Source organism: Panthera leo, chromosome E1, assembly GCF_018350215.1.
Source record: "Panthera leo isolate Ple1 chromosome E1, P.leo_Ple1_pat1.1, whole genome shotgun sequence".
Classification (NCBI taxonomy): Eukaryota; Metazoa; Chordata; class Mammalia; order Carnivora; family Felidae; genus Panthera; species Panthera leo.
Genome location: NC_056692.1, coordinates 18,974,125 through 19,001,885, shown reverse-complemented (window position 1 = coordinate 19,001,885; position 27,761 = coordinate 18,974,125). Strand labels below are relative to the sequence as shown.

Genomic DNA, 27,761 nt, shown 5'->3' with positions numbered 1-27,761 from the left:
AGAAAAGACCAGAGCTAGTGAAACACATCTGGTACATGTCTCTTTGGGAGAAAACAAATAGATATTGATACTTTTAAGAAGTTAAATGGAGATGAGTATACGTAACACGTGTGAGGAATAAACCCCAGAAAAATAAAAATAGAATGTATGACTTTTCCAAACAGCAGAAGAAAATCTGTTCTAGCCAATGAAAGGTGGAAAAGAGTAAAAAAAGAACAAGATTAAATAATGAAATAGGCGTGCCTGGGGGGCTCAGTGAGTTAAGCATCTGAATCTTGATTTTGGCTCAGGTCATGATCTCATGGTGAGGTTGAGCCCCACCCTTCTTGGAATTCTCTGCCTCTCTCTCTCTCTCTCTCTCTCTCTCCTCTCTCTCTCAAAATAAATAAACATTTAAAAGACTATTTTTTTAAAGTATGAAATAGAAAACACGAAATTAAATAGTAGATAGTCCTAATATGCTGGTGATTAGAATTTATGTAAATGGGTTAAATTCACCAATAGAAAGATTCTCAAATTGGATTTTTTGTTTGTTAATTTGTTTTGAGAGAGAGAGAGCACACACATATGTGAGCTGGGGAGGGGCAGAGAGAGAGAGAGAGGGAGAGAGAGAGAATCCCAAGCAAATTCCGTGCCATCGGTACAGAGACTCACCAACTGTGAGATCACGACCTGAGCCGAAATTGAGGGTCAGATGCTTAATCGGCTAAGCCACCCAGGTGCCCCAGAAATTGGATTTTTAAAATCATTTAACAATTCCAGGAATGCAAGGGGGGGTTCGGTATTCACAAATTAATCAGTGTGATACATCACATTAACAAGAGGAGGGATAAAAACCATACGATCATTTCAACAGATGCACAAAAACATTTGACAAAGTACGACCTCCATTTGTGAGAAAAAACCTTCAACAAACTAGGTTTAGAGGGAACATACCTCAACATAAGAAAGGCTGTATATGAAAAACCCACGGCTAACATACTTCATGGTGAAAGACTGGGAGTTTTTTAAAAAGAATCTCACATTATACTTACTGTAAGAGAAGAATTTAAAGCAAAATGATTTAAAAAATGGAAAGAAACAGAGATGAGAAAAATGCACTAGACAAGCAGGGCTTCCAAAAGGAAGCCAGGGAAACAAGTTCAATAGCTGACAAAATAGAAAAAGCATCCCAAGAGACAAAGAGAAGCCCTAAAAGGAGCAGAAAAAACATGGACATGAACATGCACCCAACCTTATAGCTCTATGCTTAAAAAATTAACAGCCAGAGGAATTGTGGGGAGAAAAAGACACATTGACGTTTCTAGGTATTAAAACACGCCTTTTAGGAACTATATCTCAAACAAGGAAAATAATACTAAGGAAAAATAAAGAAGATATGAATAACAAGCCCGATCTAATAAGTATAGATATAATTGTTCATTTATCCCTATCTACATATTCTTTTCTTTGAAAGTACATGTAAAACAATCACCAAAATTGGTCCTGAACTAGACTACAAAGAAAACCTCTTTGGGGCGCCTGGGTGGCTCAGTCGGTTAAGCGTCCGACTTTGGCTCAGGTCATGATCTCGTGGTTCCTGAGTTCGAGCCCCGCGTTGGGCTCTGTGCTGACAGTTCAGAGCCTGGAGCCTGTTGCAGATTCTGTGTCTCCCTCTCTCTGACCCTCCCCCGTTCATGCTCTGTCTCTCTCTGTCTCAAAAATAAATAAAACGTTAAAAAAAAAAAAGAAAAGAAAACCTTGGTGAGTTTCAAAGAACTAAAATCATGCAGACTTTCTGGGGCGCCTGGGTGGCTCAATGGGTTAAGCGTCCAACTCTTGATTTCAGCTCAGGTCATGATCCCAGGGTTGTGGGATCGAGCCCTGCATGGGGCTCTGCACCAGGTGTGGACCCTGTTTAAGATGCTCTCTCTCCCTCTCCCTCTTTCCCCACCCCTCCCCACTAGTACATGCTCTCTCTCTCTCTCTCTGTCTCTCTCAAAAATAAAAAAAATAAAATCATGCAGACTTTCTCCAACTGCAATGTAAAAATGTAAAAATCAGTTCCAAATGTTAGCTTAAAAAATCCCATATGATTGGGAGTGGCTGGCTCAGTCTGGAGAACACGTGACTCTTGGTGTCGTGAGTTCAAGCCACATGTTGGGTATAGAGATTACTTAAATAAAAATAATTAATTTTTTATTAAGTCATGTATGATTGTAAACTAAAACATGTCTAAATAACTCTTCAGATAAAAAGAAAAGTCATAAGGGGAATTCTTAAATATTTAGAACTAAATGAAAGCACTTTGTGTCTAAAGGCATCTAAAGCTATGATTGGATGGGAACTTACAGATATAAATACACATTAATAAGAAAACTGTAACAAGTTTTTAAGCTTATTTATTTATTTTAAGAAAGACAGAGAGACTGAATGGGGGAAGGGCAGAGAGAGAGAATCCCAAGCTGGCCCCACCCTGTCAGTGCAGAGCCCGACGCAGGGCTTGAACTCACCAACAGTGAGATCCTGACCTGAGCCAAAATCAAGAGTTGGATGCTTAACCGACTGAGCAACTCTGGCACCCCTAAACTGCTTTATTGAAGTATAACTGATACACAATTGACTGTACATTTTAGAGTGCACGATTTCATAAGTATGAATACATATGTACATATGTACATACATATGTATACATATGTATACACCTGTGAAACCACCACCACAAAAAGGTAATAAACATATCTATCATCACCAAAAGTTTCCTTGTATTCCTTTTTTTTTTAATTTCATTTTTTAAAATTTACATCCAAATTAGTTAGCATATAGTGCAACAATGATTTCAGGAGTAGATTCCTTAGTGCCCCTTCCCCATTTAGCCCATCCCCCCTCCCACAATCCCTCCAGTAACCCTCAGTTTGTTCTCTGTATTTATGAGTCTCTTCTGTTTTGTCCCCCTCCCTGTTTTTATATTGTTTTTGTTTCCCTTCCCTTAGGTTCATCTGTTTTGTCTCTTAAAGTCCTCATATGAGTGAGGTCATAGGATTTTTGTCTTTCTCTGACTGACTAATTTCATTTAGCATAATACCCTCCTGTTCCATCCAATTAAATTTTTTTTAATGTTTATTTATTTTTGAGAGAGAGAGACAGAGCATGAGCGGGGGAGGGGCAGAGAGAGAGGGAGACACAGAACCTGAAGCAGGCTCCAGGCTCTGAGCTGACAGCACAGAGCCTGATGCAGGGCTTGAACTCACAGACCATGAGATCATGACCTGAGCCAAAGACGGACACTTAGCCTGCTGAGCCACCCAGGCACCCCTCCTTGTATTCTTTCGTAATCCTTCTCTCTTATCCCTCTCTATACACTTGTCCCAATCCCTAGGGCAACTACTAATCTTTTTATCACTACAGATGAATTTGCATTTTGAGAATTTTATATAAATAGAATCACACAGTAATCTTTCTGTAATGTTAAGATCCAATCACACTGTTACATGTATCAATAGTTTATTTCTTTTTATTGCTGAGTACTATTCCATTGTATGGGTTTCTGATTTTTTTTTTTTTTTTATCCCTTCACTTGTTGATGGGATATTCACTTCTCTTGGATACATACCTAGAAACTGAATGACTGGGTCATATGGTCAGTGCATGTGTGACCCTTAAGAAACTGTCAAACCACAGGTCTGGTCGTGGTCTCACTGCTCGTGAGTTCAAGCCCCATGTCAGGCTCTGTGCTGACAGCTTGGAGCCTGGAGCCTGTTTCAGATTCTGTCTCCATCTCTCTGCCCCTCCCTGCTCCCTCTCTGTCTCTCTCTCAAATATAAAAAATAAAACATAAAAAAAAAATTAAAAAAAAAAGAAACTGTCAAACTCTTTTCTAAAGTGGTTTTACCGTTTTACCTTCCCACCAACATATGAAAGTTTCAGTTGTTCTACCGCCTCACCAAGGCTTATTATGATCAATCTTTTTCATTTTAGCCATTCTAAAAGGTATGTAGAGGTATATAATTGTGGTTCTAATTTTCATTTCCCTAATGACTACAGATATTGTCTTTAAAAAAATGTTTTTTTACCTTTATTTATTTTTGAGAGACACAGAGAGACAGAACACAAGCAGGGGAGGGGCAGAGAGAGAATGAGACACAGAGTCCAAAGCAGGCTCCAGGCTCTGAGCCATCAGCACAGAGCCTGACACAGGGCTCGAACTCACAAGCCATGGAATCCTGACCTGAGCCGAAGTTGGATGCTTAACCGACTGAGCCACCCAGGCGCCACTGATATTGAGTGTTTTTTATGTGTTTATTGGCTATTCACATATCTTCTTCAGTGTTAGTGTCTGTTCAAGTGTTTTGCCCATTTTTTTAAGAAGACTTTCTTTTCTTGTTACTGAGTTTTGGAATTTCTGGACATATTCTGGAAACAAGTCATTTATCAAATATATGATTTGCAACTATTTTCTCCCAGTCTCTGGCTTCTGTTTTTAATTTCTTGACAAAGTCTTTCAAATAACAGAAATTCTTAATTTTACTGAAGCTCAACTTATCAATTTCTCCTTTAATACATAATGTTTCAGTGTCACTAAAATATTTTTGCCTAATGCAAGGCCATAAATAGTTTCTCCTGTGTTTTCTTCTAGAAATTTTAGTGTTTTAGGTTTTACGTTTAGGTCTGTGATACATTTGAGTTAAATTTTGTACACGTTATCAGATATGGATGTCTAATTGTTCTAGCACCATTTGTCAAAAAGACAATCCTTTTCCCTGTGCAATTTTAAAACCATAAATTGCTTTCTCAGTAAGACAAAATGTGAAACATTCTGAAGAAATCACCTAAAATTGATGCTATTATTTTTAAAACATAAAACCAATAAATGACTCTCGTATAGTATCAAAGATGTCTCTAGATGGAACAATACTGAGCCACCCAGGCGCCCCCAGCAGGAATTTTTTTAAGTAAAATTTTATTGAAATGTAACATTCACACAGAAAACCACACCAATCATAAATATATAGCACAATGAATTTTTGCAAAGTGAGTAATTCTATATAATCATAACACAGATAAAAAACTAAAACATTACCAGTACCTCAGAAACGATGCTGGTCCCCACCTCGCCCTGGTAACTAGACAATAACTTTATCTTGAACTTTTTTTATATGGACTAGGGATAAGGTATGAAAGGAAAGAATATAATGGAAAAAATAAGAGTAGTTCCTTGACGATGATGCTGATAGGCCATGATTTAAGGGATACGATTAACTCCCTCACTCCACCTGAAGTCTCCAAACACCTACAAAACCAACCAACAGAAACATAGACTTCTGGTGAATCTAGCTTACCAGGTCTAGACATGTCCGAATTCCGGTGGTAGACACAATTCGGGGTTAGACTGCTTCCATCTTCCTACCCCCACCAGTCCCATCCAAATAGAACCAAGTCCCTTTTGGTACTAAAATGACCCTTGACTGCCTATTGGACTCCCATTTCTTCTGGGAAGGCTCTTCTCATCCCTCAGTTCACTCACCCGCTAAATGGGTGTTCTTGTCCTCTCTAACTCACAAGGATATGAGGAGGAAGATCAAAATAATGTAAGGTATGTTAAAACAACTTACAAAGTATTATTAAAATAAAAGCCATCAAGGGCTGCCTGGCTGGCTCGGTCAGTAGCACATGTGACTTGATCTCCTGGTTGTGAATTCAAGCTCCACGTTGGGCATAGAGATTGCTTAAAATAAGCCAAAGCCATCGTAATTTTTATTTTAAAGGAAAAATTTCCAAGTGATTCCAGCCGAGATTTTTAAAAAACATCTTTAAATTCTTTTATTCTTCTTTAATGTGAAATATTTAATAAGATGTAAGAAGTAATTGGATTTGTGGGAAAAGAGGAGCCCCCAAATTGTACTCTTAAGTGCCATGGTTTGTGTATATTGCTTATTTATTTATGTGTTAAACTTCAGATTATGTGTAATAAACTGTCTGTGGTACAATGCTATTGATTTCCCTGCATTAGAAGTTGAATTAAATGTGCATTACTCTGGGATGGGTCACCATGAGGGAAACTTAAAAAGTTTTGAGGAAGAGTAAGTCAAGACCATTAGGACTCTCTAGGTCCTGTCTCCCATTGATCCCTGTCACCCTAGGGAAGTCTTACTGCAATTCGGTCCCACGTACATCCTGGTCTTAATGCCTCCTCTAATGGTACCTAAGAGCATCTTGGATACATCACTTGCATTGTAAAGAAACAGCGGCCTTCCCCAACTGTGTCTCAGACATGTTCTAGAAAGAGTAGGGCTTTTGAGTAGATCTCGTGTAAAATACAAAATTCCTTGGTGAGCCTTGTTTCATGTTTTCATTAGCTCCTTTATTCACTGAACTAACATTTATGGAATAGTTACACTGTTGCAGGCATTCAGCCAATTGTTTTTTGTCACCAAATTACAATACTTCTCTCTGTGATCAGTACTTGGAAGTTAATGACTATTCCCTTGCTGTCCTCGGAGAATATTGAGATATTGGAAAAAGTAGAGAGGTGCAGCTCCAGGTTGAATTCCCACCTCTGTTGTTACCTGCCAGCTGGGTGAGCTTGGTCAGCTTATCTCTCAGAAATGATTGGGCTGTTCTTTGCGGCCTCATATGTGAACACTATGTTTGCATGTAACATACATGTAGGAAACATACATGAAACACACATGTAACATGCATGACGAAAATTACATTTACTGTGTGTAGGGCATAAAGTTTGGTATGGAGACTTAGGACATCAGTGCAGGGAATTACTAGATTTTTCCGTATTTAAAAAAATAAGCAGAGGGGCACCTGGGTCGCCCAATCGGTTAAACGTCCGACTTTGGCTCAGGTCATGATCTCACGGTTCGTGAGTTTGAGCCCCACATCGGGTTCTGTGCTGACAGCTCAGAGCCTGGAGCCTGCTTCAGATTCTGTGTCTCCCTTTCCCTCTGCCCCTCTCCCACTCCCTCTGTCTCTCTTAAAAGTAAATAAACATTAAAAAAATTTAAATAAAAAGAAAAAGAACTTTCTGTATTTTTTTTAAATTTTATTTTAGAGAGAGAGAGCGAGTGAGAGCACAATGGGGGAGGGGGGGAGTAGGGTAGTGGGAGACAGGGAGAGAATATCAAGCAGGCTCCACAGTCATTTCAGAGCCTGATGTGAGCCTTGATCCCAAGACCCTGGGATCATGACCTGAGCTGAAATCAAGAGTTGGATGCTTAACCCACTGAGCCACCCAGGTGCTCCAAGTTTTGTTTAAATTAATTTCACCTGACACTCCATGACATTTGAGCTTCAAAATTTTGCTATCTTCAGCTCTTTATTCGACCCCCCCCAACTTGATTCTGTGATGCTTTCTTTTTTTTTTCTAATTTTTTTAATGTTTATTTATTTTTGAGAGAGAGAGAGAGACACAGAGTGCAAGTGGAGGAGGGGAGACACAGAATGAGAAGCAGGCTCCAGGCTCTGAGCTGTCAGCACAGAGCCCCACACAGGGCTTGAACCACAAACCGAGAGATCGTGACCTGAGCCAGAGTCGGACATTTAACCGACTGAGCCACCCAGGCACCCCTGATGATTTCGATTTTATGAGTTCTGTGCTCTCAGGTCCCTTGAGTCACAATTCCAAAATCCTAACATCTCTGAAAACCAAAAGTTCTCTCATGAACTGGCAACACTTATTTGGCAGTAAACCCTGACCCCACATAATGCAGAACTATTTGTTGTCTGTATTTCCCTGAATGTTTTACAGCAGAAACATGATATTTTTATTACAAAGTGCTGACATAGACCAAACTGGGGGCGGAAGCGGGGGGGAATGTATTACCAGTTTACACACCAAGTCATCTCCGTAAAACTCTCTGAATTCTAAGTTCTAAAGCACATCTGACTGCAAGCATTTTGAAGAAAGGGCTGTTGGCCTGTACATCGACCTCAGATCTCCTGGGTAAGTCCTCCACTGCACTCTTGATTGTGTAGCTTTCATATCTATCCTCTGAGTTCTAGGGGAAATTCTTTTTTAATTTTTTTTAATGTTTATTTATTTTTGAGAGAGACAGAGACAGAGACAGAGTGTGAGCAGGGGAGGGGCAGAGAAAGAGAGAGGGAGACACAGAACTCAAAGCTGGCTCTGGGCTCCAGGCTCCGTACTGTCAGCACAGAGCCCGACGCGGGGCTCGAACTCACAAACCGTGAGATCATGACCTGAGCCGAAGTCAGATGCTTAACTGGCTGAGTCACCCAGGTGCCCCTCTTTTTTTTTTTTTTTAAACATTATTTATTTATTTATTTTGAGAGACAGAGAGAGAGAGAGAGAGGGAGAGAGAGAGAGAGTGCAGGGGAGGGGCAGAGAAACAGGGAGAGAGAATCCCAAGCAGGGCTCAAACTCACAAACTGTGAGATCATGACCTGAGCCGAAACCAAGAGTCTCACACTTAACGGATTGAGCCACCCAGGCGCCCTTGTCAGGGAAATTCTTTTTTTTATATATTTTTTATTTTTTTTAATGTTTTTATTTATTTTTGAAGGCGAGAGAGAGAGAGACAGAGCATGAGCGGGGGAGGAGCAGAGAGAGAGGGAGACCCAGAATTCCAAGCAGGCTCCAGGCTCTGAGCTGTCAGCATGGAGCCCGATGCGGGGCTCAAACCCACAAACTGTGAGATCGTGACTTGAGCCGAAGCCGGACGCTCAACCGACTGAGCCACCCAGGCGCCCCTGGGGGAAATTCTTAAGGTTGTCTTCTTCGGTAAGTTCTGGCAGCTCTGCCTCTGTGCAGCTCTCCAGTTGGCATTCGTGTTGCCTTCTCCATGAAAATATTGCCTGATTTCGGATGGATCCTTCCTTGTGACTTCTTGCTCTGTATCGGCCAATGTTCCCTTCGATTTGGCTGGAGAGGAACAGCAGAGTTTTTTCACAAACAAGAAACAGACCCCCAGCTGGAAGCGGCCTGAGGGAGGAGGAGACTATTGGAAAGATGCTGGGGAAGAGGACAGGCTGAAGGGAGTCTCAGGAGGTAGGACGTCTCCAGGGACCTCGGAGAGAAGACTGGAATCAGGGCTTCATGCTGCTGGGTCATTCTCTCTCTCTCTCTCTCTCCCTCTCTAATCTCTCTGGCTTCATTTTCTCCTACTACAGTTGGATTTTTGTCCCCCAGTTTGAAACATGAACACTAGCAACACCAAATTCGTATCCTTTCAGCTCCCTAACCAAAGAGGCAATAGAGTTTCTCTCTTCTGGTGTCAGGGAATCTTTACAGGGATAGACTTCCGGGTCAAGCCTGGGTCTCACTTCCAGACCTGTGTCCATTGGATGAAGCCAATTATCAAAGGAAGGAGGCGAGGGAGGGATGCTGAGCAGATTAAAAAATTGCATTCACTTCATACACTTTCTAAAATGTTGCATACATTTATCTCAGACCGGAGAATCCCCCTTGGCTCTCCAGGAGGGCCCTGCTTTGTTGATTTGTAGCATCTTTGTATAGATGTCTCCCTGTTTGCTGATTTGGGAGAAAGCCCACTGGACTCACGCACGGCCTGGTGCAGCTGTCCGCTCAGAGAGAAAGCCCTGCTGTGCAGGCTTCCTGCTGTTGTTCCGTAACAGGAGAGGAGAAGGAGTCTGTCAGAGTTTGCCTAGCACCAATTCCAGAAGCGTTTCAATGGTGGCTTTTATAGTGTGTCTGTCAGGTTTCTGTTTGTTGTGACTAATCAAATCCCCGCTCAACTTGCTTAAAAAATAAAGAGCACATTTATCGGATCCTGTAACTAGAAAAGTCCACCGCTAGGAGGTGTTCAGATGTGATATAGCCAGGTCTCCAACTTTGTTTGGTTCTTGGGATTCTCTGGGGCTCCTCTTTCCCTTAAGCTGGATTCATCTTCTACTGGTGGCCAGTTGGCCATCGCAATTCTTTTTTTTTTTTTTTTTTTTAAGATTTTACTTTCAAGTAATCTCTACACCCAACGTGGGGTCAAACTCACAACCCCGAGATCAAGAGTCACACACTCTACTGACTGAGCCAAGGGAGGCGCCCCAGGCACTACAGTTCTAAACCTCTCCTGACAATATCCAGAGGAAGACAGAGGGTTTCTTCTGGCAGGCATCTCTGAGGCAGGAAGATAGAACTTTTTCAGAAGCTTCCAGCAGACTTCTCCTTACACTGTATTGGTTCCAATTAGTTACTAACTTTTTTGTGAATCCATTTGTGTCCAGGGAAATGTTGTGTAATTAATACTGAGTTCCTGAACCAATCAATGGTAGAGGGATGGAAATCCCCTGAGGCCAAGCAGGCCAACATCTGGTGCTGGGCATGAAGTCAATTCTTTTAGAAGTACACAGGCTATGTGAGGGAAGATGGAAACCTGAGTGAAATAAGTGGAAAGAAGGAAATAAATACTAGGTAGGAAACCCATGAGGAGTGCACTCTACCTGGCTTCCAAATCTGATGCAAGTCCTCACCATTTTATTTTTTTTTAATTAAGTAACATGGGGTTTGAACTCATGACCCTGACATCAAGGGTCACATGCTCTACCCACTGAGCCAGCCAGGTGCCCCCCTCACCAGTTTAAACTCTGTTGGAAATTTCTCATAAGAATCTGGGAGGGTATAAATTTGAGGCTTATTCTCACCTTGCTATTTTACCCCCCAAACTCTTAGACACCACCCAACTCAAATGCTTACAGAGGAGGAAACAAGCTCAGAGAAAAGTGGCTGCCCGGGGTCAATCTGTGGCTATAGCTGGCTGTAAAGTCATTAAACCTTCCCAGCTCTTTTTCTGAGACCTGTCTGTTAATTTCATGTGTCAACTTGGCTCGGTCATGGTACCAAGTATTCGGCTAAACATTATTCCAGATGTTTCTGTAAAGGTTTTGTTTATTTGTTTTTAGATGAGATTAGCATTCAAATCATTAGACTCTGAGTATATCAGATTACCCTCCATGATGTGGGTGGGCCTCATTCAATCAGCTGAAGATCTTACTAGAAAAAAGACTGAGTTCCCTGGGAGAAGGGGGAATTCTGCCATCAGACCATGCTGGGCTCCAGCCTGCCACCTACCCTGCAGGTTTTGAACTTGCCAGCCTCTGCAATCACATGAGCCAATTCCTTAAAATAAATCCCTCCGTCTATACACATCCTAATGGGTCTGTTTCTGTTGTGATTGATACACCATCATAACTTCCTTAAAGATCTGGCCTGTTCTTTATCCTAACCTTGGACCCGGGCCTTCATTTTAAGAAATACTATTCTGAAAGAGCCCTTGTTCAACAATGGGTACAGGATTATTAAATAACTAGTTTCAAATTGGTGATAAGTTGGTGGAGTATACAGAGAACAGTGTCCGGGATCTTCCCAACTGTACCAAGAACGTAAGAGCCAAAAAGAACTTACCCTCTGAAGAACAAAGGTAGGTTAGACATCAACAAGGACCCTTCTCCTCTGCCGTGTCTCTTTCTGTTTGGGGCAATTTATCCATGTGGTCAGGATCTGCTCTATCTTCCTTCGAGCTCCCTGTGGTTACCCCATGGGCTGCCCACATCCATTCCCCCTAAACAGTATCCCAATTTTCTCTTGGGATGTTATCCCTTTCCCCTGTTGTAGGTGGGTAATCATGGTGATGTGCTCATCTGGGAGTTCATGGAGCCAGACCCGTCTCTCCTGACTCCAGTTCAGCCAGGATATGAGCGTGTGACTTCAGTTCAGCCAACCAGGTACTCTTTCCTGGGACTTTGAATCTTGAACAAGTGACGCAAGACTGAGAGTGGAAGGTTGGCACATGGGTTGCAGCCCAGGAGAGGCAATGATTGATATTTTGAATAGGTTTCTCTGATTATGAGACAGTTTCTGGACTTTCTGGGAACTCTGTTCAGCTTCTTGGCCCTCCAGACACTCTTGGTTCCTGCTATTTTGAAGTCTGACCCTCAGGTTCCCATCCATTCTGACAGATCCTGTGAGCCTTTGCTTGAGTTATCCGGAACTGGCTTCTGTAGCTAACAACCAAGACCCCTGATGGCTCCAAGTCCCTGGGTTTTGTTTTTGACTCTGCTTCTAACTTAGTGGTAAGTCATTGCACCTCCATGAGCCTCGGTTTCCTCCTATGTAAAATTAGGGAATGAGACTACGCCTGTGTCCTGAAAATAATTTTTCAGTCACAAAAAACTTTGCAAAAACACGGTGGCTCAGCCAGTTAAGTGTCTGACTTCGGCTCAGGTCATGACCCCCAGTTCAGGTCATGACCCCCATTTCGTGTGGGGCTCTGTGCTGACAGCTCAGAGCCTGGAGCCTGCTTCAGATTCTGTGTCTCCCTCTCTCTCTCTCTGTCCCTCCCCGGCTTGTGCTCTGTCTCTCTCTCTCAAATAAATAAACCTTACAAATTTTTTTCAAAACTTTGCAAAAACAAAATCTTCCTTACAGGAGCAAAGAAATCCTAAAACTGATCAGCACTGCTCTGGCCAAAGGGTTTCAAAGCTCCAGAATCCTGTCCCCTTAGCTCATTCTCAATAGTCCCTGCACTGTGACTTCTGCTCTAATATCTAATGGGAAAGGATTGCACTCCCCAGAGGCTCAGGTCATGATCTCCTGGCGAATGAAATGAAGCCCCGCGTCAGGCTCTCTGGTCACCACTGAGCCCACTTTGGATCCTCTGTCCCCCACTCTCTTGGCCCCTCCCCCACTGGGTCTCTCTCTCTCTCTCTCTCTCTCCCCCCCCCCCTCTCTCTCTCTCAAAATAAATGAATAAAGTTAAAAAAAGAAAAAGAAGAGATTCTGTTAACAGTGTGCCGTCTTCTCTCCTATAGTCAGTTGAAATTGCTTCTGGAAATGCCAACTAATTTTAACAAACCATAACCAGGAAGAGGAATTTGCAACTAAGAAAGAAAGGCCTTTTGTGAAAATGAGTTCTCTGAATCTCTTCTCTATTACTCTACATGTATCATCTAACAGTGACTGATGATAATTATTATGAGATTATGGGATATGAGACATAAAAATAATTATGTCCTTGTTCAAATAATCCCAGTTTTTATTCTTGGTTATCATCCATGTTGCCTGTGTCAGCTGTCACCATTTTTTTTTTTTAATGTTTTTATTATTTATTTTTGAGAGAGAGAGACAGACAGAGCATGAGCAGGGGAGGGGCAGATAGAGAGGGAGACACAGAATCTGAAGCAGCTCCAGGCTCTGAGCTGTCAGCACAGAGCCCGACTCTGGGCTCGAACTCACAAACCGTGAGATCATGACCTGAGCTGAAGTTGGACGCTTAATTGACTGAGCCACCCAGGTGCCCCAGCAGTTACCATTTCTAATAATGGTGGTTCTCTACAGATAATCCAAAGGACATTGTCCCAGAGAAGTTCATCAGTGGATGCATATCCATGTCTTATTGGGAGATAATACATTTCTAGGTGCTGGTCCTCAATGTGCCACTGTGTCACTGAGAGGCCTTGAATGAGTTTCAGAAATCCGTGGGGCCTTAATTACTTCATCTGTGATGTGAGAGATTTAGATGAGACACTCTGTAAACTTCAACTCTAAAACGCTAATTCGGCCGGTTGCTTTGAAGGACCTGAGGGCCATGCAATTCCATGTGTGTCCAGCAGAGGTCAGAAGAAGTCACCAAAAGCTCCGTGGTCTCCAGTAATCCCAGTTAGCCTATGTGAGTAGTTTCTTGGTAGCCCCTATTCTCCATGTTACTTACCTGATTTTTATAGTGAGGCCAGCCATAAAAGCAGACATTTTTCCTGAAAGATTAAAGCAGAGATGCAATGTCTGCGTTGGGCTTCCTTGTCAAATGCAGACCATTTCCCCACTGGCTAATGCCTGGTGAGCAAAAGGTAACTTACCTAACAGAAGGTGATACCAAGGGATAGGGGCAGTGTTATACTAAGAGTAAATGTGAACAGTAAATCCCATTTCATCAAAACTCTCTCTTTAATGACCTTCTGATTTTGAAAGATATTCACCTCAGCAAAATTCTTTTGTTGTTGTTGTTTTTGGGGATTTCCCCCCCCCAGCTTTCTTGAGATATAATTGACATAATAGTGTGAAAGTTTAAGACATATAACTTAATGAATTGATATATGTATACGTGACATGATTATCACAATGAGGTTACACATCCATCATTCAGATAGTTAAAATTTGAAAACTTTTTGTACAGTGGAGTTTAACCAGTATTTCTCTCTCTCTGTCTCTGGTTTCATTGCAAAAATTATTTGGGAAATATGCCATCACAGAGATAGAGGCTTCTAATAAATATTTAAATACGATGAGCATGGTTTTTTAGGCAGAAACTAGGTGACTGTTTTAAATATGGATGAGTTGGGGGCGCCTTGGTGGCTCCGTGGGTTAAGCGTCTAGCTCTTGATCTCAGCTCAGGTCTTGATTTCACGGTGGTGAGTTCAAGCCCTGCACTGGGCTCCATATGGGGCATGAAACCTTTAATTAATTAATTAATTAATTAACTATGGATTGTGTTGGAGGAACTGAGAATGAAAGAAAGGTCAAACCCATCCCAGCTGTTGAAATAAAACATAGTATAGACAAGAGTCTGGTGGTTAAAGGCTTGAGCTCTGAGTACGACAGACCTGCGTTTGAACCTTGGCAAAGTTACTTAACCTCCCTACAGATAAACTCTTCCATTTCTTTATCTATAAAATGAAGACAGTGAGAAAACCTCAAAAGACTGATGTGAAGATGAAATGAGATCGTACATGCAAGGAATTTAGCCGAGCACCTGCTTCACGCCAAGCGATCAGTAGGTGACAGGATTGTTGTCATTCGTAATTTGGGAGGAGTCCGTGTTCTGAGGGCAAACAAACCCAGAAGAAAATCACCACGCCCTTTTCTTGACTATCCCAGACTAGGTTGGAAGTCCCTGTTATGTGCTTTAACTGTAAGGCCTCGACTGGCCACCTGGCCTGCTGACTGGCACCACCATCCCCATCTCGGACATCTCACAGGTGCAGCTGAGGTGGTTGGATGCCCAGCTGGATACCCCTGGCCAGGCCATCAGCAGCAGTTAGAGACCTTGCCTTCCTATGGAGCAGGGGTGGGGGGGGGGGGGGATCGTCCGTGGCCTTCTCCTCCTCCCAACCCTCACCTGCAGAGCCAAGGCTCCTGCTGGGTCTCCAACTCCCTGCTCAGTGGTGAACTGCCCCTCCCAGCATTCCACCCGTGGCCCCTAGGCCTTGATTTTTTATCTAACGTGGCACTTAACTTTTCTTTTATGCAGCACTCCAGTCGCTGATTGCCATGACTATTTGTGCCCCTGCTCTGTCGAATTCCTCCAGGCACGGCCTGTACCCAGGTTGAGGAGAGCCACTAGCACGGGGACCCAGGAGAGCAGAGAGACCCGTGTGTGTCCTGCAGGAGAAAGAAGCTAGGCTGTGCTGTGCTTATCTGATAAGGTGTGCAGCAAGCAGGGGCAGGCCAGGGGGTGGGCTCCTGAGCAGGCCAGAGGAGGGCTGCACAGGGGCGTGACTGAACAGAACCCTTCAGAGTGGATATGGGCTTACTGCTGGCAGGGACACGGGGGTGAGCGGGGATGGGCAGAAGCAGGACCTGTGACGATCTGCCCACATTCCAGAGACCATTCCGAGGACCCAGGCCAGTCGCTGAGGGACCTCCCAGTGTTCAAAACCAAAAACTGAAAGCAAGATGGCTTCCTTATGCTCAAAACTCCCTGGAAAGGGTTTAAACTCTTAGGGTTTCTGTTGACTCAAATGAAAAGAAAGTGGGAGGAAGTGTTGATTCAAAGAGAAACTTTCTGCTTCCACCTGAAAATGACTGGATCCTAATTTGGACTCCGGCGATAGTCTTGCCTACACCCAGCCAAGCTCTTTACTCCTCTGCCCTTATTTATGGTGCCTGTAATGGAGCTCTGGAATAATGACAGCAAGCCCCCACCTCGAGGAATGGGGGAAGCGGTGAGTACAATTTGTGGTTGTTGGTATATCGTGCCCACATATTCCAAACAGCACAGGAGACATGTTGCTGTTGATGTAATTGATTTATTTTATTTATGAATGTTTATTTTTATTTTTGAGAGGGAAGAGGAAGGGCAGAGAGAGGGGTTACAGAGGATCTGAAGCAGGCTCTGTGCTGACAGCAGCGAGCCCGATGCAGGGCTTGAACCCACAAACTGTGAGATCATGACCTGAGTTGAAGTCTGACGCTCAACCAATTGAACCACCCAGGGGCCCCAAATGTCAATGTAATTTAAAATGTTTTTGGGGCACCTGGGTGGCGCAGTCGGTTAAGCGTCCGACTTCAGCCAGGTCACGATCTCGCGGTCCGTGAGTTCGAGCCCCGCGTCAGGCTCTGGGCTGATGGCTCGGAGCCTGGAGCCTGTTTCCGATTCTGTGTCTCCCTCTCTCTCTGCCCCTCCCCCGTTCATGCTCTGTCTCTCTCTGTCCCAAAAATAAAAATAAAAAACGTTGAAAAAAAAAATTAAAAAAAAAAGTTTTTATACATGTCAAAAAATGTTAAAAAAAAAAAAAAAGACACATCACACCCAGCAGGACAGCAACCACAGCAGGAAGAAACGAAGGAAGGAAGGAAGGAAGAAGGGAGGGAGGGAGGGAGGAAAGGAAAGGAAAGAGAAAAGAAAAGAAAAAACAAAAGAGAGGAAAAGAAAAGAAAAAAGAAAAGATCAAGTGTTGGTGAGGATGTGAAGAAATTGGAGCCCTTATGCACCGTGGTGGGAATGTAACATGGTGCATCCTTTGTGGAAAACAGTATGAAGGTTCCTCAAAAAATTAAAAATAGAACTACCATATGATCCAGCAATCCCATTTCGGGGATGTTCCTGAAAGAATCAAAAGCAGAAACTCGAAGAGATCCTTGCTCACCCACGTTCCTAGCAGCACTATTCATAACAGCCGAAAGGTAGAACAGTCCCAGGTCCATCTTTGGTTAAATGGATAAACAAAAATGTGGCGTATACGTACAATGGCACATTATTCAGTCTTAAGAAGGAGGGATATGCCACAACCTTGAGGACATGGTGCGAAGTGAAAGAAGCCAGTCACAAGAAGACAAATATCGCCTGCTTCCATTTATCTAATGTACTTAGAATAGTCAAATTCACAGAGACAGAAAATAGAAGGGTGGTGGCCAGGGGCTGGGGAGGGGGATGTTGGAGTCACAGTGTCAGGGACACAGAGTCTCAGTTTTCTAGGATGTAAGAAGCTGTGGAGATAAATCATGGTGATGTTTGCACAATAACATGGGACTGTGCCCACCGCCGCTGAGCTGCACACTTGGAAACAGTTGAGATGATAAATCTGATGTTATGTATATTTTTCCACAATAAAAAAAAAAAAGAAAAAAAAAAAAGAACAAAATCTAGCATATGTTGTTGGAAAACCTCTCCAGGAAAGTGGTAATACTGAATATTGAACATGTATTTGGGTGTTTATAATAACCCTAATAATAGCTGCCACTTATTTTTAAGGAAGCATGTAGAGCACCGTGAATGCACTGTTTTTTCCCATCTTATAGATAAGGAGAATGAGCAGTAGGGAGATTACACCATTTGCCTAAATGTAGACAGCTAGGAAATAGTGGGTCCCAAGCTCGCATGACTGCAAAGCTGGTTCTCTTAAACTTCTTCTCGGTCTCTTTTCTTACAAAGAATTCTCTGCTTTGCTCACCCTATTCCAGTTGCACTGGCAGCCTTGAGGTTCCTCTGGCCATCCTGCCTCAGGACCTCCCTGCTCATCACAGGGATGATGAGCTCTGCCAGGGATCATCACAGGGATGATGAATAGTCTCTGTCTATTCCAGACTGCAAGTTTCTGTTCCTGGGGGCAGGAGAGAGGACAGACTAGCACAGCCTCTGGCAGAGGGCAGGTCCTCAAATAAACCTCAAATAAATGTTGACAAAATGAAAGGGGAGATGGGAAGATGACCCAAGACAAATGCACCCAACTTCACATTTTTTTTATTAAAAATTTTTTTAATTATTTTTTAATTTTTAATTTTTAATTTAATTTAATTAACTTTTTAAATTATTGTTTTTAACATTTTATTTTTGAGAGAGAGACAGAAAGAGTGCGAGCTGGGGAGGGGCAGAGAGAGAGGGAGACACAGAACCTGAAGGCTCTAGGCTCTGAGCTGTCAGCACAGAGCCCAGCGCAGGGCTGGAACTCAAGGACCTGAGCTGAAGTCCGACCCTTAACTGACTGAGCCACCCAGGTGCCCCCCAACTTCACATTTTGAGGGCCAGTGCTGCACATTACAAATTGGTGCAATGTTTTTTTCTATGTCTTCTCTAGCTACCAACGCCAGGGCCAGCCCAGAGTCCTAGAGGTCACTCATTTGATTTAGGACATATGTCCGACTCGAGAGAAATGAAGCTTTGCCCTGCAAAACCAGTGATGCTGGGAGCAGGCTGTCCTGCATTAGTTCTAAACCAGTGCAGAGGGTAGATACCAGCACCACGGGTGCCTCTCCCTGCCTCCCCTCCCTCAAATCCAGCAACTTGCAGCTGCACCTTTCTTGGACTAACTCCAGGGTGGGGGAGGTGGGGAGTTAGGGTTTGCAGAGGTAGGGGCCGAGCAGTAGCGGAAGCCCTGAGGGGCGGGTGAGCACCAACTGGGAGAGTGTGACCTTCTGTTCTGATGATTCATCTTTCCTCCAGTTCCTTCTGGTCCCCTGGGAAGGGCACGGGCCTGGCTGGACTGGCTTTGAGAAGAGCCAAAAGCCTGAGAAGGTGCAGCCTCAGTCACACCCAGAGAGAATCTAGAAGACTCTGTGGCTGTTTCTCCAGGGTTTGTTTTTACCATGCAGAACTGGTCCTCCTTCATTCCTGGCCCCAGGAAACTGATGGGTTAGCAGTGCCCCCAGGACCATCCCTCAGCAGGCAGCTCCCTAATTGCTGGACTCCTGTTCTGCTTCTGTGGTCAGGGTGGGGCCCCTGTGGGCAGCTTTAGCTTTGGCACCTACGCTTCTAGAACCCCTGGTTGAGACTGGAGCCAACTGTCTCACACTCACAGGCATCACCTGGAGGTTCCGATTAGGTAAATCTGAGAATGCCTTGAAATCTATTTCCAAAGCACCCCAGACGATTCAGCAAATAGCTGAGGAAAACCGAACTCGTGAGCATCTGAGCCCTTCTGACTGATGGGGCCTCATTTCCGGAGCATGGGCCCTGCGCTTCCTGTGGTTGGCTCTGCCTAGAACGCTGCTAAGCTGGGCCTTTAGCCTGGGAAGCCCTTTCCCATCACCCCCAGCACCCCTGATAGAGTTAGATGTGTCCACTTCCGCCCCTACGGCGCTGCATGCTTCCCTCTCAGAACCTGTGCAGACACGGTAGGTTGGACCCATTGCCCTTCCAACCTTGACTTCCCTTGGTTTCCTCCTCTGTGGAAGACCTGGCATCTCACCTCCCTTGCGGCTGGGGGTTCTGGGGCATGGTTCTGGCCAGTGTTGAAGAAGCACTAGCCCACCAGGGATTTCTGGAAAGCCTTAGCCCTCTCGAAGCTGGACAGCCACCTTCCTTCTTCGTGCATGGCTGTAATGGCTGGAACTGCCATCTTGGCTCTCAGAGGCAAAGGCCAAAGGAATGAGAGCCCCGCCCCCATGCGCCTCAGGTCACTGGGGTGGCTTTGACAAAATGAAGACTAACTCACAGGGTTGCTACTCTGAGTCGAGTATATTTTACACAACGCCAGGTGGAGGGCTGCAAAAGGACAGTGTGAGCACACGAACACCTTTCCTGAGATGCATTCTGCGTCCCCTTTCTCTCTCTTTTTTTTAATTTTTTTAAACGTTTATTTATTTTTGAGACAGAGAGAGACCGAGCACGAACGGGGGAGGGTCAGAGAGAGAGGGAAACACAGAATCTGAAGCAGGCTCCAGGCTCTGAGCTGTCAGCACAGAGCCTGACTCGGGGCTCGAACTCACAGACCGTGAGATCATGACCTGAGCTGAAGTTGGACGCTTAACCAACTGAGCCGCCCAGGCGCCCCTCTCTGTCTCTCTTTTTTAAGATTTTATTTTTAAGTAATCTCTACACCCAACATGGGGCTTGAACCCACAGCCCCGAGATCACGAGTTGCCCACTCAACCAATGGAACCAGCCATGTGCCTCCGTGTCCCCTTTCTCTTGCTTAAAGTGAGGACTGATGAGAAAGTCAGGCTCAGAAGGACAGGTCAGAGACTCTGTCACTGTAAAACCGTCCGAGTTCCTTGCTATAAGCCACAGAAACTGAATGACTAAATTAAGAGAAGAGGTCTCAAAAAGGGGATGAGCGCTCCCAGGAGACTCAAGGACTGGGATCAGAGCTGCCAGGGACACAGCCCCAAACGGAGGAACCTTCCCGTGTGTGTCTTAACTAGTTCTGCTGCCCAGGCTGTGCTGGGAATCCAGACCTGCCGTGTTCTTCACCACCAGCAGTGGGCATGCTCTGGGGTCCCTTGCTTGCCCCCCTACCGCCAGCTACCCACCAAAGTCTGGTGCAGGCCCCTCTGTCTGGTAAGCCTAGACTACATGCCCTGGCCTTAGTTGCAAAGAGGAGAATAAGGAATGTAACTCTAGCATAGCATTTTCCATTTCTCTAGTGAGAGGTGGGTGCCTCCTCCTAATAAGACCATAAAGTCAAGGGTCCTCCAGACATAAGAAAGGGGTTCAAATGCTAGGTGGTGAGGGGGAAAAAAAGAGAGAAATGTCCTCCATTTAATGGGACTGGGGCCCAGAGAAGACAGGACAGGTCCCAGAGCTGGCTAGGGTGAGAAGAGCTCTCAGCAGAGACAGGGGGCAGGTGGGTCTGGCCAATGAGTGCAGTTTGACTTTGTGGCAGGATAACGTGGTAGGTGAGGCATAACTCCACTGTCCCCATTGCCATAGGGTAAGAGTTGCCAAATGCAAGTCACATACTTGGAGAAATTGCAAACACAGGAAGGGAAATTGAGCAATCTCAAGGAGAAACGAAGTCTACATATGTGCCGGGAGGAAGGGAAGCCTCATTTCTCCCTACCTTTGTTGAGAGATCATTTAAGTGGGGAGGAGGAGGAAGGAAGGCTAACTCATATTAAGCACCTACTATCTTTGAGTGCCAGACAGGCAGGCACTGGACTATTGCCGACATAATCTGCTTTCCTATGGAGAAAGGAACCAACCTGGAGCAAGAAAGGGAAACCATACTGGGTCGCCTGGGTGGCTCAGTCAGTTAAGCCTCCAACTTCAGCTCAGCTCATGATCTCACAGGTCATGGGTTTCAGCCCTGCATCAGGCTCTGTGCTGACACCTTGGAGCCTGGATCCTGCTTCAGATTCCGTGTCTCCCTCTCTCTCTCTCTCTCTCTCTCTCTGTCCCCACCCTCAAAAAAATATATTGGGGCGCCTGGGTGGCTCAGTCAGTTAAGGGTCAGACTTCAGCTCAGGTCATGATCTCACGGTTAGTGAGTTCGAGCCCCACGTCAGTCTCTGTGCTGACAGCTCAGACCCTGGAGCCTGCTTTGGATTCTGTGTCTCCCTCTCTCTCTGCCCCTCCCCCACTCATGCGCGCACACGCACTCTCTCTCAAAAATAAACATTAAAAATTTTTTTTAATAAAAATAAATAAATAAACATTAAAAAAAATTTTTTTAAAAAGGAAAACCATACAATCTCCATAAGCTGAGGGGTCAGGAAAGACTATTCCACTTGCCACGTTCTCTCGGTCTCTCCCAAAATAAATAAATAAACTTAAAAAAATTTTTTTTTAAAGTCATCAGTGATCATTCCATATCAGTATTTAATGCATGCCTAATTCTTTTAGTATCTGCATACTGTCCCACTGTATAAATGAAGCATAATGAATTTAACCAGTCCACTACTGTGGGATAGTTAGGCTATTATGAATCTTTTTTTTTTTTCTTTTTTTAAAGAGTAGAATCCAGCTCAAGCACTTCTAGCTATGCAACTTTAGGCAAGTTACTTCATCTCCTTGAACTTAAGTCCCATCATTTGTAAAACAGGAGTAATGAGAATCCCTCCCTCACACCTCACAGCATCATTGGGAAGATTGAACCCGATCAGTGTGTAAGGCAGCTAGGAGTCTTCATGGCACAGTGCTTGCTCAGCCTCTGTTCCCTTCCCTTCCACTGTCATGACTCCTCAGAGTCGGTCCCTGTCCTCTGGAAGTGCTTTCTTATTTCCAGTCCCAGGCCTCAGTATCCAGCTTTACCTCCTGGGTCAGTAAGCAGTCTCAACCAGAAGTAAAGGCCTCCTGTGTCCTATCCAGGGGAAGCCTGTGGAGGGGCTCTCTCTGACTGCTTCTCACGCCCTCATGTTGTCATGTTCTGAAATAGCCACGGGGCCAGCCTGGGCTGTTTGCCTTCCCTAACACTGACCCAGTTGGCAAGCACTGCTGAGAAGTGTCAGGCCCTGGGCCTGGTGCATCCTCGGGATGTTACCGCAGAGCAAACATGAGTTTGCTGGCTGGGTGGATTCTAGTCAACAGGAAGATAAAATGGATTAAAGGCAAACAGGAGAGAAACCTCTGCTGTGGAAACAGGAAGAAGGCTGGAGGCTGGCTCTGTTTGGAGGTTTTTTTGCTTTGTTTTTAATGTATTTATGTGATATATAAAATAGCCTCATTGATATTATATAATTCACTTACCATGCACATACGCCCATATGCCCATTTAAAGTGTACAGTTCAATGGTTTTTACAATATTTAAGAGTTGTGCAAACATCATTACAATCAATTTTAGGACAATTTCATCACCCAAAAAAGAAACACTATGCCTGTTAGCACTCCCCATCCTGTTCCCACCCCCACCTTTTCAGTCCTAGGCAACTACTAATGTACTTCCTGTCTCTATGGATTTACTATTCTGGATATTTGGAATCCTATACCCCAAAAAAAAAAAAAAAAAAAAAAGAAAGAAAGAAAGAAAGAAAGAGAAAAGAAAAGAAAAGAAAAAAGAAAGAAAAGAAAAGGAATCCTACAATAAGTGGTTTCATGTGATTGGCTACTTTCAATTAAGCATGATGTGGTGGGTTTATTTTATTTTTTTAAGTTTTTATTTATTTATTTCGAGAGAGAGAGAGCATGAGAGGGGGAGGGGCAGAGAGAGGGAGAGACAGAATCCCAAGCAGGCTCTGCACTGCCAACACAGAACCTGATGCAGGGCTGAAACCCATGAACCATGAGATCATGACCTGAGCTGAGATCAAGAGTTGGATTCTCAGCTGACTGAGCCACCCAAGAGTCCCAAGCATAATGTTTTCAAGGTTCATCCATGCTGTGGCATGAATCAATACTTCATTCCTTTTTATTGCCAAATATTCCATCATATGGATATACTACATTTTGTTGATCCATTCATTAGTTGATGGACATTTGGGCTGTTTCTACTTTTTGGCTCTTATGAGTAATGATGCTATGAAGATTCATGTACAGGTTTTTGTGTAGACATGTTTGCCTTTCTAGTAGGTATGTATCTAGGAGTGGAATTGCTGATTCATGTGGTAACTCTATGTTTAACTTTTGGAGGAATGCCAGACTGTTTTCCAAGTGGCTACCCTGTTTTACATTCCCACCAGCTGTTTGTGAGGGTTCCAGTTCCTCCACATCTTCACCAACACTTGTTATTATCAGTTTTTTCCATCCAAGTGAGTATGAAGTGGCATTTCATTGTGGTTTTGCTGATGACTAATGATAATTGAGCATCTTTTCATGTGCAATTGGCCATTTTTATATCTCCTTTGGAGAAATGTTGATTTAGGTCCTTTGCACATTTTAATTGGGTATTTGTTATTTTTATTGTTGATTGTAGGAGTTTGTTCTATATCCTCATAAAGGGCTTATTTTAATCTTTTCGAAATTACGGTTTTCTCAGTCATATGTATACTCATATTAGAGTAGCAATGTGTGAGAGAGAAATACACACACACAAGCAAATGATTTTCAATACCAAGTGAACAAAGATGTGTCCAAAGCATGCTGGGAGTGTGGAGAAAGAGGTGATCTCTTTTGTCAAGGAGGGATAATGGTGTGAAGAGAGACTGGGAATTATGGTGGCTTCATGGGGGAGATGATATTTCAGCTAGCCTTGAAGAGTGCGTATGAGCTCGGCAGGTGAGCAAGGAGAGTAAATAGAATGTGCAACATCATAGAGGTTTACAATGAATAAGGGGGGAAAAAAGAGAAAGAGGGACAGAGGGAGAGGCAAACCAAGAAACAAACTCCTAACTGTAGAGAAACAAACTCTTAACTATAAACTGATGGTTACCAGAAGGGAAGTGGATGGGGGGATGGGTGAAATAGGTGGCGGGATTAAGGAGTGCACTTGTTGTGACGAGCACTGAGTAATGTATAGAAGTGTTGAATCACTATATTGTAGGTCTGAAACTAATATTACACTGTAGGTTTACTAACTGGTATTTAAATAAAAACTTTTAAAAAACCACAGAGGTTTAAATAGGGCATGGTGAGCTCCTCTTTGAACGAATCAATGGATTTCTGTAGGACAGTCTGACTCCAGCCCTTCTTTAGGTTCCGAGTGGGTGTGGAATAGGCTAGGGAATAGAGTTCACCCCAAAGCAGAAGGGTGCTGTTTAAGAGCTCACTCTGATTTTTTAGTGTGCAAGGTCCACGCTGGGCCTGATCCAGCCCACACACAAACTCTCAGATGGTACAGAATTCTACCTCCTGTCAAAGAGTCTGCAAGAGGGACCGGTACCTGTGGAGAGGGGTGGGGTTGGCACCAACAAGGGGATTGGTGAGCGTGGAAGGGAGGGGCCCCAGAAGATGCACCCTGTTTGTTCTACAGCGCTGTTTGTCCTTACATCCTACCTAGTGTCTACACACTTGTAATGAGTAACTACACGAATGACGTCAAAAGCTGAACTCTCGGTGTAAAGCAGATACTCTTCTTCAGTTCCTAAGTGCCAGACCACATCCCATTGCCCCTGGACCCTTGTCCTCTGGAAGTTGGGGAGAGGCCAACCACAGTTTTTCTAGAAGATCCAGGGGAGCGGCCAACTGGTTGTGAATTTAGTCCCTGCTCCTCTTGTTTGGGTTTGATCTGCTGCCCCAGGTGTGTGTCGCAGTGCGAGAGTGTGGGCTGTCCCTCGAGAAGCCTCCTGATGCAAATCACTGAAAGCCCAACTCAAAACGGCGTACACAACTGTGAAAGGAATCATCTCGTATAGCAAGAATTCTGGAGGTCAGATGATTCCAGTTAGTTAATTGACCAGCAAAATTGAGTCACTAAGGGCTCAGGTTCTTGCCACCTTACCTTCAGAGTACTGGTTTGTCCTCCTAGGCCAGCTCCCCACACGGTCCTAAGATGGCTGCTGTAGCTCCGTGCTTCACACTGCAGACAGCAATGGCTAGAGTTAGAAAAGCGCTGTGTTTCTCCATTTATCTCTTTACAGAGACAGAAAAGGCTACTTTCTTTTCCCAAAGCCCCCAGCCGACTCCCCCTCGTATCTTAACGCCTAGAATGGCTTCACAACCCTTTGCCTATCAATCACCTGCAAAAAGAACAGACAACCGGGATTGGTTTAGAGTTTGACCAATCAGGATTCAGGCCCTGGGGCTGGAGAGGAGGCGGGGCTCCCCGGAAGGAAGCTAAGATCCCCTGATGCCCAGGTAAAGCTGGGTTCTGTTGGGTGGGCAACTTACAGTGTTTGCCACACACAGAGCTCTGGTGGGCAAGCACACGCTTCATAGGCTGTGTGAGAACAAACTTCCATTGGAATTCGCGCATACGTAAAGTAAATATATTTTACTTTTATGAGCTCTCTTTGGTTCTTTCTGAAAAAAAATTTTTTTTAATGCTTAGAGAGAGAGAGAGAGAGAGAGAGAGAGACAGAGCACACAAGGGGGGAAGGGCAGAGAGAGGGAGACAAACGATCAAAGGGCTGAACTGGCTCCGCGCCGACAATAGAGAGCCCAACCAGGAACTCGAACCCACCAGCCGTGACATGACCGGAGCCGAAGTTGGAGGCTTAACCAACTGAGCCACCCAGGCTTCCCTGATGCTTTTTTACATGTTTTTGTTTTTGTTTTTGTTTTTAGAGAGAGAGTGTGTGTGTGTGTGTGTGTGTGAACGCGAGCTGGGGAGGAGCAGAGAGAAAGAGAGGGAGACACAGAATCTGAAGCAGGCTCTAGGCTCTGAACTGTCAGCACAGAGCCTGATGGGGGCTTGAACTCACAACCGCGAGATCATGACCTGAGCCGAAGTCCGACGCTCAACCAACTGAGCCACCCAGGCACCCCAACCCTGGTTCTTTTTTAAAACCCTTCGCTCTTTACTCAGAGTTTGAAGTCTCTCTTTTATTTCTCGAATGTTCCAGCTCTGATCATTTCAATATCCGGTGATTTTGCAAGTCGGATTCTACATTTGGGTTCTGTGAGCTCCTGTTTGTGATGTCTTGTTTCCTTGAGTGTTTACTAATCTTCTCAATTTTCATCTCCCTTTTCTTTTCTTAAAAAAAATTTTTTTTAATGTTTATTTATATTTGAGAGAGAGAGACAGAGTGCCAGCAGGGGAGGGGCAGACAGAGAGGGAGACACAGAATCTGAAGCAGGCTCCAGGTTCTGAGCCATCAACACAGAGCCCAACTCAGGGCTCAGACTCACAAACTGCAAGCTCATGATCTGAGCCGAAGTCAGACGCTTAACCAACTGAGCCACCCAGGTGCCCCTTCATCTCCCTTTTCTGTAGAAATTCTTTGAGTCCAAAGATAAAAGTGAGTTCTTCCAGAAAGGGTCTGTGCTTGATTCTGTCAGGCACTAGAGAACATTATCTTCCAGGGACCACTGTACATCCTCACCTTGAGGTTCTGAAGTTCAGGCTGCAGCCTGTGTGGAACCAGCTTGGGTTTAAGATTTCTTGTGGATGGAGGTAGAGAAGGAGTTCCCCCCATTCTCCGTGCCAAGATTTAAGATAGGCTACTTTCGGGGCACCTGGGTGGCTCAGTCCGTTGAGCATCCAACTTCAGCTCAGGTTATGATGTCATGGTTCATGAGTTGGAGCCCCAGGTTGGGCTCGCTGCTGTCAGTGCAGAGCCCATTTTGGATACTCTGTCTCCCCCTCTCTCTCTGCTCCTCACCTGCATTGTATCTCTCTCTCTCTCTCAAATAAATAAACATTAAAAAAGAAAAAGGCTACTTTCTTTGTAGACTGCTGGAGGTGAGGGTGGTATTTTATTTTATTTTGTTTTGTTGTATTTTATTTGTTGTGTGTGTGGGGGGGGGGAGTGGTATTTTAAATTTATCTCTTCCCTGAGGGGTGGGCCTTCAGAACCTCATATTTGTGAGGGGATGTCCCATTAAAATCTTGACATTCTGCAGGCCCCAGGGCCTTGCTAGGCCATGAAGTCAGTCAAAGTTATCAGGTCTGGCAAAGTGCCTTTGGCACTCTTCTCTGGTCCTTGTCCAGGGATTGTTTACTTCTTCCCAGATCACAGATACATTCAAGAAGACACGTCTCATATTTCATCTGTCATAATTAGCCGTTCTCAGAGGGAGACTCAGTAGGGTTACCCAGTCTGTCATGTTACCAGACATGAAAGCCATTCCTCTAACTGCCAATTTATCAGTTAACAAAAACTGTGAAAGAAAGGTTTAAGGTGAGGGAGTCTTTTGGAAAACTCAATGTTTTTCTATTTTAAATTATATTTCCTAATTTTTTAAGTTCACTTATTTTTGCAAGAGAGAGAGAGAGAGAGCACGCGCATGCAGGGGAGGGGCAGAGAGAAAGAGAGACAGAGATTCTCAAGCAGGCTCTACACTGTCAGCACAGAGCCTGACTCAGGGCTCGATCTCACCAATCATGAGAT

At 44.3% G+C, this 27,761-nt stretch overlaps 1 protein-coding gene across 1 annotated transcript in view; it reads right to left on the bottom strand.

The window, feature by feature from the left end:
• The window catches only part of NF1 (neurofibromin 1), a 317,585-nt gene extending 292,312 nt beyond the window's left edge, over window positions 1–25,273 (bottom strand). Inside the window, exon 1 of the mRNA XM_042915411.1 lies at window positions 25,211–25,273. The gene's annotated coding sequence lies outside the window, so the exon portion shown is untranslated. The remainder of the gene's footprint in view (window positions 1–25,210) is intronic.
• Window positions 25,274–27,761: the final 2,488 nt, after the last annotated feature.